The 12,956-nt window shown below is 47.2% G+C and overlaps 1 protein-coding gene across 6 annotated transcripts in view; it reads left to right on the top strand.

The window, feature by feature from the left end:
- The window catches only part of LOC128342119 (uncharacterized), a 36,082-nt gene extending 30,765 nt beyond the window's left edge, over positions 1-5,317 (top strand). For 4 of the 6 annotated variants that reach the window (XM_053289013.1, XM_053289012.1, XM_053289009.1 and 1 more), the window contains exons 12-13: positions 122-2,358; positions 2,843-5,317. The gene's annotated coding sequence lies outside the window, so the exon portion shown is untranslated. The remainder of the gene's footprint in view (positions 1-121; positions 2,359-2,842) is intronic. The other 2 variants (XM_053289011.1, XM_053289010.1) reach the window with 2 other exon arrangements.
- The last annotated feature ends 7,639 nt before the right edge of the window (positions 5,318-12,956 follow it).

Below are 12,956 nucleotides of genomic sequence, written 5' to 3'. Positions count from 1 at the left end.
GTTGGTGGGTTGGGTATTTTTCCATCTCCCCTTTATGATACTAGTTGGAAAGAAAGTCACTTCTGCTGTATTAGATTGACTGGCCTGGATCATGTGACGTTCTTTCTTTCTTTCATAACAGGCTAGAACTACTGATGGATGGGCTAACAGTCCAAATTCCAAAACAGCCATCCCAGTTCCTAGAGGAAAGGTCTCTCTCTCTCTCTCTCATTTTATTGAATGTAAGTACAAATAGCTGGCTCTTTCTTTCAGGTTTGAGGTCATTCAGTAATAAGTCTTCCCCAATGCAAACTCTTTTGAGGGTTACAATTTTATGTTTTGTTTCCCCCCAGTGTTATAGTAGTGTTGCTTGTCAAAGTGAAAGTGGCTCTCATATGGAAACCCTGACACCTTCCGTGCACACGTAAGAACAGGATCACTGGTTCGTGTTCCCATATGGAATTGTACACAAACATTGAATGCAGGTCTAAACTACCCAGGATCCACCAAGCCAAGTGTCGTCATATACATTGGCCCACCCGGCCTCAATGAACCTCCTGTCTTGGCTGCTGTCTTTGACTCAGCAGATCCCCATTTCTTTCATCCTGATTCCATCCCTTTGGTCTTGTGTTCCAGACAGCAATCGTGTGTAGGATCTGTAAAGCTTTTGCTCAAATTCCAAGCACAGTGGTCTCACCCTACAGATGCCCTCACCCTACAGACACCCTTCAGGTTACTCCTGAAATGGGAAACATGTTCTTTGGCTCTAATTTCATTTTCTGACATTAGAAACTGGATAGATCCAATTTGGAACTATTTATTTTTTTATAATTTATTCTATTTCTATACCGCCCTTCCAAAAATGGCTCAGGGCGGTTTAAACAGAGAAATAATAAATCAATAAGATGGATCCCTGTCCCCAAAGGGCTGACAATCTAAAAAGAAACATAAGACAGACACCAGCAACTGTCACTGGAGATACTGTGCTGGGGGTGGATAGGGTCAGTTACTCTCCCCCGCTAAATAAAGTGAATCACCACGTTAAAGGTACCTCTTTGCCAAGTTAGCAGGGGTAGCTATATAACTTCTTATGTGAAAAAGGTACATGATACAGAAACCCAATAGTGATGTAAAGCAAAGAATTCATGGGACGGCAAAATCATTTTTTATTATGAACATTTTGCCTTTCCATTATCAAAATGATGTGGTCGCTAAGAGTTGACGGTACTTGACGGCACTTAATCAATCGATCACATGCGTGCCACAAAGAAGCAGTTCTTTTCTGCCCGCATTGCTTCTGCAAGCTCACGTTCAGCAGAGTTGTCTCGAGTTGTGAAAGGGTGAGTACATGACCCTTCTCCCTTGAATGAATATTTGGATCCATCAGTTACCCACTTTGACATTTTAAACGAGATGTTTGCAGATGAAAACTCTCTTCATCCAACGGAACTAGACTCTACAGGTAGTGCAGAGCCTACTGTGGAGGTGTCCGGAAGCTCCTCTTGCACAGTGAAATTTGATCATTTTCCATTTGTGAGCACGGAGGATGTGGACAAGCTGCTTGGGAGACTTCACTTGACTACCTGTTTTCTTGATCCTTGCCCAACATGGCTTATATGATCTAGCAAGGAGGTGATTGGAGGAGGACTTGGAAGCATCATTAATGCTTCTCTGAGGAAGGGCAGGATGCCTCCTTGCCTCAGGAAGGCCATGATTAGACCACTGTTGAAGAAACCTGCATTGGATCCCATTCAAGGCCTGTCTCCAACCTCCCATGGTAGGGCAAGGGGACTGAGAGGGTAGTGCCATCTCAGCTCCAGGAGTCTTGGAAGAAGGAGATGATCTGGGCCCATTTCAAAATGGCTTCCGGGTGGGCTATGGGGTTGAGAAGGACTTGGTTGGCCTGTTGGGTGATCCCCAATTGGGCATTGACAGGGGGAGTGTGAGCCTGTGGATCCTTATGGATCTCTCAGCCGATCCATTTGATATCAGTGAATCATGGCACCTCCTGGAGCGCCTGAAGGGGTAGGGAGAGGGGTAGGGAGTGAGAGGCACCGCTTTGCAGTGGCTCCACTCCTACTTCTCATGTAGGTCCCAGATGCTGTTGATTGGAGATTGTTGCTCTTCCAAATGAAAGCTATTGTATGGGGTTGCACAGGGATCCATTCTATCTCCAATGCTTTTTAATATCTACATGGATCGGTGCGGGGAAATCGTCAGGGATTTGGTGCAGGGTGTTATCCATATACTGACACCCAAACCTCTTTCTCCATGTCAACTTCATTAGGAAATGGCCTAACTTCCCAAAAGACTTACCTGGAGTCCCTGATGAGGCAGATGAGGGAGAACAAACTGAGGCTGAATCCAAGGAAGACAGAGGTACTCATGGTGGGAATTTGGGACATAGGAAGTGGCTTAGATCTGCCTGTTTTGGATGGAGTTACATTCTCCCAGACAGAGCGCATATGTAGTCTGGGAGTACTTCTGGACGCAAGCCTCTTCCTGGTCTCTCAGGTTGAGGCAGTGGCCAGGAGGGCTTTCTATCAGCTTAGGCTCATACGCCAGCTACGTCCATTCCTGGAGATAGATCACCTGGAAACAGTTTCTCTGTAGTATGCCGAATGTATGTAGAATACAGCAGCCAGGCTGGTCTCTGGGGCTTGGGCCCAAGATATTAAAGGAAATCCTACCTTCTTCATGAACCCTGCTGCTGCCTATTCAGATCATCTGGGGAGGTTTGGTTGCAGTTGCCACTGGTTCAGCTGGTGCTGACCCAAAACCGAGCCTTTTCTAGGGTTCCCCAGGACTTTGGAATGTGCATCCTAACTAAATCAAGTGTTTCTATATTTCTTTCTATTCTCAGCATTTTTCACCAACTACAAATGAAAAGATTCCTCAGCCAATGCACTGTGCTGCCAATAGAGTGTCGCCTGTGAAGCTCATCACTCCCACCCTGATATCTGTACTGCCTAAAGTCCACAAAAAAACCTCAGTCATCAGCTCTGATTCCAAAAAAGCTGACTTGGGTATCTACAAACCTTAAGTCTGCACAGTGACTTCCAGGCCAAGACAGGGATCATTACCATCCCAACGTAGACTCGAGAGACCGCTCCACTCCCAACAAGGGAGACCCCAGAGAAGTCACACCAAGATCACCCTCCGATCCTGAACGTGACATCAACAAAGCACATATGGAGGATGATACCATCAACACTAGCTGGTCTTCTCAAGACCGGCCGCCTCCGGACTGAAAAGAGTCTCCTGCACGATACCAGTGATCTAGAAGAGACCCTATGTGATACCAACGCTCTCTGGGCCACAGGGAATCCCCTCACCATCTGTACTCTCCAAAACACTATCCCATAGGATTCGGCATATTGCTACTGAGAACCTCGACACTGAAACTACTTTCCATCTGATCATGCCTGATCGTTCCACTAACTTCTTCGACAACAGATCTGGCATTGGTGATAGAGGACGCTATCTTCACCCTTGCTCTTGGGCTCCACATCGAAACCAATATCCGGGGAGATTGGACCATCCAGACGCTCGGTCCCGATCACATTCTCCTCAGCACTGCTGGTCTTGGTCTCAGTCAAGAGATAAAAGAACTCAACCACCTAAGCAGCCGGACCTTGACCCTCTACCACCAAAACTGAAGAATCCGCCTCAGAGGAAGATGCTGAAACAGCTCTGGGCATCGCATGGGGTTTCACACCTTCAGATCCAACTGAAGATCCCAGGCCTCTGTCTCCCTCGGAGTACCTGAAGCTCTTTCAGCACCTGGAGCGAAGAAAGGGAGGGCCAAACTGAATAGCATGCCCGACCAGTTTTGAAAAATGCTGGAACCCAACTTGCCCTCATACATACAAAAAAGGATATTCCCAAGGAGGTGTTAATTCTCTTGGAAGGGTCAGTCATGTGGAGATTTGACAGCAAGAGGATGGATGGCAGAAGAATATTGTTCAGAGCTGTGTAGTTACAGAGCTGTGTAGTCAGCTTCTTGAGTCTCAGCTTTCTGTCCCTCTTTGAAACAAAAAGCCAATTTCTAGCCCCTGTGATTTTAGAAAGGTACGCAAATGGTTCTTAAGAGGATGTTGATACTGTTGAAGGACCCCTGGACCTTGAATGCTGAAGGACCCTGCTAACGGGGCAAAGAGGCACCTTTTCAACATGGTGATTCTCTTTATTTAGCAGGGGGAGAGTAACTGGCCCTATCCACCCCCAGCACAGCACCTCCAGTGACTCTTAGGTTTCTTTTTAGATTGTCAGCCCTTTGGGGACAGGGATCCATCTTATTTATATATGATTTCTCTATCTAAACTGCTTTGGAAACATTTGTTGAAAGCGGTATATAAATATTTGTTGTTGTTGTTGTTGTTGATTTCCAGTGTTCAGAGGCCACAACTTCATGGCTGTGTACCCTTCCCTTTCCATTCCTATAGTCAACAGAAGCACAACCTTGCTTGTTGCAGAATTTAGGCTGACAGCACACACAGTGCTGTCTGCATGCAGTTCTTCCACATAGCAGCATCATAAGAAGTTGTGCTCCAGTTCATGGCAAGGCTTTTTTTAAAACTGCATTGCCTTAACCCTCCTCCCCTTTATGTTACACAGGTCCCTGTTTTCCAAATCCACACTCTGTTGGACCGAGTTCATAGAACTCAGGGTACGTGTACCGTGTGAAGCCCTCCAGTACATCGAAGCCAACCATGGAAGATACCTGTGAAGGCATGGGACTGGAAGACCTCACTACCCAATGTACAGCCCAATGGGATCTGGCCCATTGATGAAAGGGAAGACGTCATTCAACTCTACTGACCTGTCTATAGGACACAACAACCTCGAACAGGGAAGTCCAACTCAGGGTCCGTAGGCTGGATCTATCCTGTGGCGCTCCACTGTCCAGCAGCCGAGCAGGTCCAGCTGATTCCTGCCGTGAGTGCCGCCACATTCCCTGTCTTCCCTCTCGCCAGCACCGCTGCAGCGACCGCTGAGCAGGGGCCAGGAAGTCCATCACCACCATGGCCGAAAAGCGGCCCTTATCCAGCCCTTCTTTCCCCATAAGGAAGTCATGGCCAGAAGAGGTTTTCCCTTTGGAGATGCTTTCTTCATTTTGCCCAACAGACCCAATAAAGGATGTATTAATTGCGGGATTTTGTTTTCAGTATCATACAAAAATTGGTGTCTTTCACGTTTTCACACCAAGCAAGAACAATAAATGATTTTCATGTTTTATTTTTGTTTCATGTGTACTGTTTATTGTAAACCTCCCAGAGACATACGTTTTGGGTGGTACATAAATATGTTCAATAAAATAAATCAATCAATAATGTAACTCGGATCCTGGAATCTTATTTTCTCTCTCTCGGAGTAGTTCTTCAAACTGGCCATCATGCAAGCACATCGCTTGGAGCATGTGCAGGCAAGGCATCAGCCTGGGCACTGCTGCCTCCACTCCTTCCATAAAGATCAACTTTCAACACATTTAACGGGTGGGGAGCAGGCCGTACCCTTCCTTCCAGCCGCCCTGATTGATTGGGAAAGGAAGGATTGAGACTCATCAGCACAGGAAGTGCAGAAGAGTCAGATCAGGGGTCATAGAGTAGAGGCAGGTAGAATAGTGGAGGGAGACCCCCACTCACGACCTCTACTCCCAATGCCCCTAGCGTTCCGCAGATATAGGATCCATGGATAACTGGGTTTGAATTCAACCTGAGGACAACTTCAGCCATGCCCTTTTAATTCCACAGTGCTCCCATGATATCTGTAAAGAAGATCCAAAGCAGGCCCAGGGAATGAATGAAGGGGTTTCCTTTCATATCACCATCTCTGGGAGGGCTATAAAGGGTTCTGCTTTACAGGCAAGCCCTGTTCTCCATGGATCCTCCTACCTCATGGCCAGGAGTCACGTTGTTGCTGGCCCTTTCTGGCCCTCTTCATGCAACCTCACTTAGCGACTTGGACAACTACGGAGCAAGAGTGGGTGGAGGAGGAGAAAAATGACACCGCACCGACAAAATGAAGGTGGAAAATGGGGAGGGGGGGTTGAACTCCCCAGGTGCTGGTAGACTTTCCTCAATGTTGTTATTGGTATATTTTCACAAAATAGATTTGGTGCTGCCCATGTGCTCACAACCAAAAAACCAGCCCAAGGACTTCTAGCAGAGGTTTTTACTTTTTAATGACATGTTAGATAGATAGATAGATAGATAGACAGATAGACAGATAGACAGATATTTTATTTATGACCCATGGTCAGCTTACAAAACCACTAAAAAATGGTAGAATAAAGAAATCCTACAAAAGGTTAGCAGTTGCTAGAAAATAATAAAACATCGGTCACATACAGTACCAATCAAATACTTTAACTAGCAATTGCTAACACGAAATAGAAATAAAAACTAAAACTTCAGGAAGAACAGACGCATGAAATAAAAAAACTGATGTAACCACATAGTATTAGAGCAAAACTTCGCCACCTTATATGTAATAGATGGAGATTGAGCTGTCCAAAGATAAGAGACACAAAAATCTTCTGAGCATCCTGGAAAGGGTGCCAGACAAGGAGCTATCAGGGAGAGTCTTAACTCTCTGTAAAACAGACAAGGGAGCAATACATGTTGGATGGTTTCCATCTCCCTCTAACCACAAGGGCAGATTCTATCTTCCCAAGGTATACTCTTTATACTCTCTGCCTGCACAGCCGACGGGAGCAGGTCATACCTTGCTCTAAAGGAAGCTCTCAGATAGCACGGGTTCTCTAGACCGAATGGATAATTGCACAGAAAAAGCAAAAGTGTGTTGGTGTGTTGAAGAATTTGTTTTTTGGAGATTACAAACTTGGTTCCGGGGTGTCCAGCTCCTGCCACATTCTTCCCCAAATCTAACCTAAGCGAGGTGGGCTGCAGCATTGGCTGCTAGGTGCCATCCACCAAAGTGAGAAGCACAGAAACTTGCATAGACCAGCATGCCTACCAGGGGGAGGAGAAAGGTGTGTGGGTCTGCTGGCCCTCCCCTCCGCTCTGCTCTTTGGTGGCACAGGCTTGCACGAGGACTTCTTGCATGTTCAAGTCAAGTCAAGTCAAATTTTATTTACGGTCCTCGACCAAACAATCCATGCATGCAAATAGCAGAACAATTTATAGGAAACTCTATAGGTTCTCATTATACATCTTAAAAGCAATATAACAAAATTTGACTACGGAGTTAAAAATTTAATACATTTTCATCAGAGAGTAAGAATTTAACAAGTTGTTCAGCAGATCGATCTGTTTGTTTACAGACCAGAGGTAAAATTAAGTGGGTCTGCTGGCCCTCCCCTCCGCTCTGCTCTTTGGCAGCACAGGCTTGCACATGGGCTTCTTGCATGTTACTGCGGATGGCACTTGCACAAAACCATTCATGGTCTTCTCTTTCATCTCCCTGACGCACCTCAAGGCTGTCAGACAGATCAAGGAGAGGGACAGTACACACTTCTTTGCTTGTAACCACAGTTTCTAACTGAAGTTGAGGATTCCAGTATAAAAGGCTCTCTTCTAATGTGTTCCTTGGGATTCTCGCTACTGAGTTCTGCATGGTGTCAAGACATGCTGCTCTGTGCTGGATTGACACGTCTTCCTGATCCGTCTGTTGTTTCTCATGTGGTAACAAACATGGTCACATCTTCAAGAGAAGTGGAGTTTTGTATTCCACAGCAGAGCTAATAATAGCAACTTCTTTACAATACGGTCAATTGCAGACCTAATTCAAAAGGCGCACGGAAGTCTCCTGAGCAGAGACAAATGAAGAGGTTTATCTCTCCCTCCCTCCCTCCCTGCCTCCCTTCCTCCCTCTCGTAATGTCAAATACATCTCATGGAGAGCATCAAAACTTCCATGTGGCCTAGAAAGCTGGGCTTTGGAATATGTTGAAGACAATCTAACTAGCAGAAAAAACCAACAGTAGGATGTTGGTGCACTTGTTCCCAGAGTCGGTGCCAGACTCTTTTGCGCCCTAGGCAAACACATTGACACTCAACACTCGGCAGCCCCCTGAGGTCTGCACTCTGCTGCCTAGTTGGCCTAACGGTAGCACCGGGCCTGCTTGTTCCTCACAAGGGGGACACAGAACTGTAAGGCACTTGCATCTAGACCTGAAACTTGCTGAAGGTGCCTCCGATTAGAAGAGTCTTTGAAAGTGAAGATCCTTTTGACATGTAATCCTGAACCCGAGACAAGGAAACCCTCCAACAGGCTGCTTGCTTCCCGCCAGTGATGATGAGAACTTGCTGCATCTCTCTGTGTGCACTAGGCAAAGGGATGGGCAGGGACTGACTGATGTTGAATACATGTTGTGGAGGAGGTGCCGACTGCTTTGGCTGCTAGCCCAACCAGAGTGGTCTCGCTTGGAGATCAGTCTCACCATGCCCCCAATCCCCCTTAGCAATGCGAGTCTCCAGTTGTGATGGTGGGGTCCCTGAAGGAACCAGCAGCCTCACCACCCACGGGCCGGTGAGCATGGTGGCAGCCTGGTGTGGGATCACTTCAAGTTCTGCCTTAGTGACCATAGACATGCCGTCTGCACCTGCTGGGTAGCAGGTACTGGGTAGTACTGGGTAGTAGGTACTGTCTGCACCTACATGGGTCAGCAGGGAAAAGGACCCCAAGTGTCTTGGGACAATGGTGGTGGTGCTGCTGCACCTTCGACCCCTTTCACCTGGAGGTCCATTCTCCTGCTGGCAGCAATGGGTCTGGCGTGCCCTCGGCTAGCAGCAGAAGCTGCTCCTGCTCCCAAGCCTCCAGGATTCGAAGGGCACTTGCAATAGGGGGCGCCCACCACACAGGCCCTGCTAGGGCCCATAGCCAGCCGCAATGTACAACCTGGGACACACCCTGGCTACGGGCCCCTGCTGCTCCCATGGCGCTCTTGCGGAGAAGCGCCAAAAGATAGCCGGCCATTTCCACCGGGGTGAAAAGGCGCAGTGCATGCTGAAGGAGAGGCAGCTTGAGCTGGACCTGCCTGAACACCGGAACCCTCAGGAGGTTCCTACCCAGTGGAACTCTGACCTTCTTCTCCGGGATGGTTTGGTTGGGGGGTTTTCTGCTCCATGCTGTGCCTCAGGAGAGGCAAGGAGGTTTGATTCTGTAATGTCCTTTTCTCTGCACTGAGTGTAATGCTGTTCTCTTGTCAGTATAACGACCTGGTTTTGCTGGTTCTCAGATTGACAAAAGCAGTACTTGGCTTCCTTCCTTCCTTCCTTCCTTCCTTCCTTCCTTCCTTCCTTGAGCTCTGGTTTGGTAGTCTGTATGTGAGATGGTGTTGTGGAGAGAAAGGGACAGTGGCAGCTCAGCTCTATGTGTCTGTGTGTAATATTTCTTGGTGATTGCCGTGATGAGCTCTCTATCTAGGGTTACCTTTGAGGACGATGAGGAAGCTACAGCGGGTCCGGAATGCAGCGGCTCACCTTCCCATGGGTGCCAGAAAAGATGATGGGGTAACACCTCTCCTGCAGTCATTGCACTGGTTGCCTATTGGCTTCCGAGTTCATCATCATCATACTTTATTTACGGTCTTTGACCAAAAAAGAAATACAAATCTTTACATAATTAAAAGGAAAAATGTTAATAGAAAGTCAGTTACACATAAATGGCTAGCAGTTTTTAATTAGTAATAATTACACGTAGAAATAAAATAACGGCATTGGTAAGGCATAAGTGTATAGGCATAATTTAAAATTAATTTAATTTAAGGTCCTGGTTCTGACCTTCAAAGCCTTGCAGGGCTTGGCGCCTGTCTACCTACAGACCCGCCTCTCCCTTTCCAGTTACATCCCATCCAGTTAGTTCATCTCAGATGTCCCTTTTGTCGGTCCCTGGTTTCCGAGAGGTTTGGGGCTCTAGGACCTGGGAAAGGGCCTTTTTGGTTGCTGCCCTACTTCTTTGGAACACTCTTCCCCTTCAGATCTGTCTAGCTCCTTCTTTACTGATCTTCAAATCTCTATTGAAGACTTTTCTTTTTCACCAGACTTTTGCCCTGTACTTTAAATATTTGTTTTTGTTAGTTACTTGAGTTTCTAATTTAGAATGTAATTTCTAATGTTGCCTTGTTTGCATGTTTTTGTGCACTGCCCGGAGTCTTCGGAGTGGGTGATAGATTAAATTTTTCAAATAAATAAATAACTGGATTCTGGGGGCACCAGAGTGGGTTGAGCATGATGGGTGCTACCCACCACCCAACCCACAGAGCAATTGGGAAATCAGGTGATTTTTAATGATTTCTTTTTAATTGTGTCAGGGTCATTTCAGTCCATTGCCCTACTGAGCCAGATAAAATTACAGATGGTGAGAGCTAGTCTCTCCGTTGGTTTTCTGGGAGGACTAGTCTTCCCATTGGTCAGCCTTTTCCTTCCCACTGTCAGCAAGGTGCCATTCACATTCCAATGTCTTCTTTGTGGTTTTATTGCTGTATTACAGTCCTGTAACGTTGCACGTGTGCCACGCAAAAATAGCTGTATTTTCCTATTGTGGAGTTTTCTTTGAGCAAGCTAGTAAAGACTGCTCCCCCTGCTGGTGGCTTTGCACAACAAACAGCTTCAATTCTTTGATTACGTTTTTAATGCCATCTGCCCAAGCCGAAGCATTTTATTGAAGCATGTAGTGCATAATCTGGGAAGGAGCAGAGCAGACAAAGGGAGTGTCCTAGTAAGTGGGCCGCGAATTGCCTGCAGCTTTTACAGATGGCTCCGCAGGAACTCCCCCAGGAGTGACTCCATGATGGGCAAGCCCCCCAAATGGATGTTCTAGAAAGAAACCATCACATACAGCCAACTCTAGCTCCAGCTCCAGCTCCCGCGGGACTTCGCAGACTTCCCGCTAGACCTCGGGGAAGCCTCATGAGGCTTGGAGACAAGATCTTGGCCAAACCTGAGATCTCACGAAGATTGCTCTGTCTGCTGGGGGATTGATATCAGGCAGCTGGCCTGAGATGAGAGGCCAGCCTGGGAAGAGGGCTCAGAGGCAACAGAGCCCTATGACCCCTTGGAGAGCTGGCAGTCGGCAAAGGCAAATGAGGTGTTTGTGAACATAACAAGTCCCTCCGCAGAGGCTAAGGTCCCACCACCAACCATTCTCTGAGGCCCACCTGCCCCAAAAGCTCCCAGGAGGTTGGGAGTCGAGAGCGCACACCTGAAGAGGGACGTGGGGCCATGCTTACAGGCTTACAATCTCATGCGCAAGCCAGAAACATCTTGGATGAAAGGAAACTGCCCTTCCCACCACACTACCCCGCACCTTAAGGGTCCCAGTGAATATGGGCTTATGGGCCAGCCCCCACCAACCAGCACACTTACCATCCACATCCCCAGTCAGCTGGCGTGAGTCCACAGACCAAGACATGGGTGACAGAGCATTCCTTCCTCCCCAAAGTTTTGCCCAGCAGCCAGGCCAGGTTTTGCCATTTGGCAGCAAGCCGGCTATCTTCCCGATGGATTATTGACTTGTGCTGTAACCAATCAATGGTAGCCAGCCTTCATTCCAAAAGACGGTGTCCCACCCCTCTCTGTTTCTTTTTCCATTCCAGGTCTGAGGACTGCAAAGCAGAAGAAAGAAAGAAAGAGCGGAGGTCAGGAACTATTGAGTAGAGGGCCTTCCTCCACCCAGCCCAGGACATTCCCCAACACTTGCTGGCTTGCCATGATGCTCTGCTCTAGATGAGCTTCCGTGGGCTGGATCACCAGCCCTCCTCACACGATGAAATCTAAGATTTCTTCCTCCAGCGAAATGAAGCCAGCTCTGCCATTTAATCTAATAGCAGCAGTCCTGCACGTGGCCGTGTCCAGAAACAACCAGCTGGACCCAGGGACGCAGGGATATTCTTATTGAGCTTTTTTTCTCCTGCGCCACAAACTCCTGCTGCGTCCACTCCCGGGCTACTTGTCCCATTTGAGACCACTTCAGAATCTTTTCTATGGAAGGATGCCACAGTTTTGCTTTGTCATGATATGTTCTATGACGAAGGGAGAATTCAGTGTCAACTGAAAATCTCCTGGTTGGCCCCAACTGGAACCAGAAGCGAAGCCCTGTAGTGGTAACCAGTTCAGAAGATGTCGTTCCATCATTCCATCATTGGTTTCATCCAGAAAGAAAGACTTTCATGATGCTTTCTTCTCAAGTCAAGTCCCATGGTTGTCTTTTTCTAGAGTTACATGGCAAGCTAAAGAGTTTGGATATTATTCTGTAGGAAATGTAACTAAACTGGTTCAAGGTGTTTGAACTGGTTACCAAAACACTTTGGAAAGTGAATATTTGACCCCACACTGAACGGGAGAGTTCCAAAAGAACGACCAAGTTTGAAATGGTGTGACTCCCTGCACAGGTGGTTTCTTACTTATCTGAGATTTAATGTATACGCTCTTCTTCCAGGTTAATTGTGAGCATCCTTTCCCACTTCCATATGTCCTGGTGGTTTCTTGGCCCAACTGGAATCAAACACAATACCATGATGAGCATGAGTGCTTTTTCAATGTTGCATTCTCAAGACCAGTTGTCACTCATATACTCATGTCTGATCTTTTCTTCCCCCCCTAGAACGAGAACATTGAGGCGCTCCAGGGGATGATCAGGGCTTTGCTGGAGGAGGCCCCCTCTGTCTGGAACTTAATCAGCATCTTGAAGGTAAGTGCAATGAAAGCCCTATTCAGACAGTCGGTAGTACATGTGTGCAGGTGTCTGAACATTGGCACGTGATTTTGTGTGCATGACTGTGGTTGCTTCGTTTTAAAATGGTTTTTTAAGTGAACCTCAGGTTCATCTCTAACAGCTCAATGCTTCTAATTTTCAGGTCATCCTCTGCTGGACTGAATTCTTGACGTCCGTTATTGATGGAATTAAGGATGCCAAGTCCTGTGAAAGTCAGATGCTGTCAGATGAAAAAGACGAGGCTGTGGATGCCGTATTGGAGAGTGAGATGTGGCAGGGATCTTCCTGTAGTGGGACAAA

Source organism: Hemicordylus capensis, chromosome 2 (genome assembly GCF_027244095.1).
Source record: "Hemicordylus capensis ecotype Gifberg chromosome 2, rHemCap1.1.pri, whole genome shotgun sequence".
Taxonomy (NCBI): Eukaryota; Metazoa; Chordata; class Lepidosauria; order Squamata; family Cordylidae; genus Hemicordylus; species Hemicordylus capensis.
The sequence above is the reverse complement of the archived record's forward strand: the minus strand, read 5'-3'. Positions and strand labels throughout refer to the sequence as shown.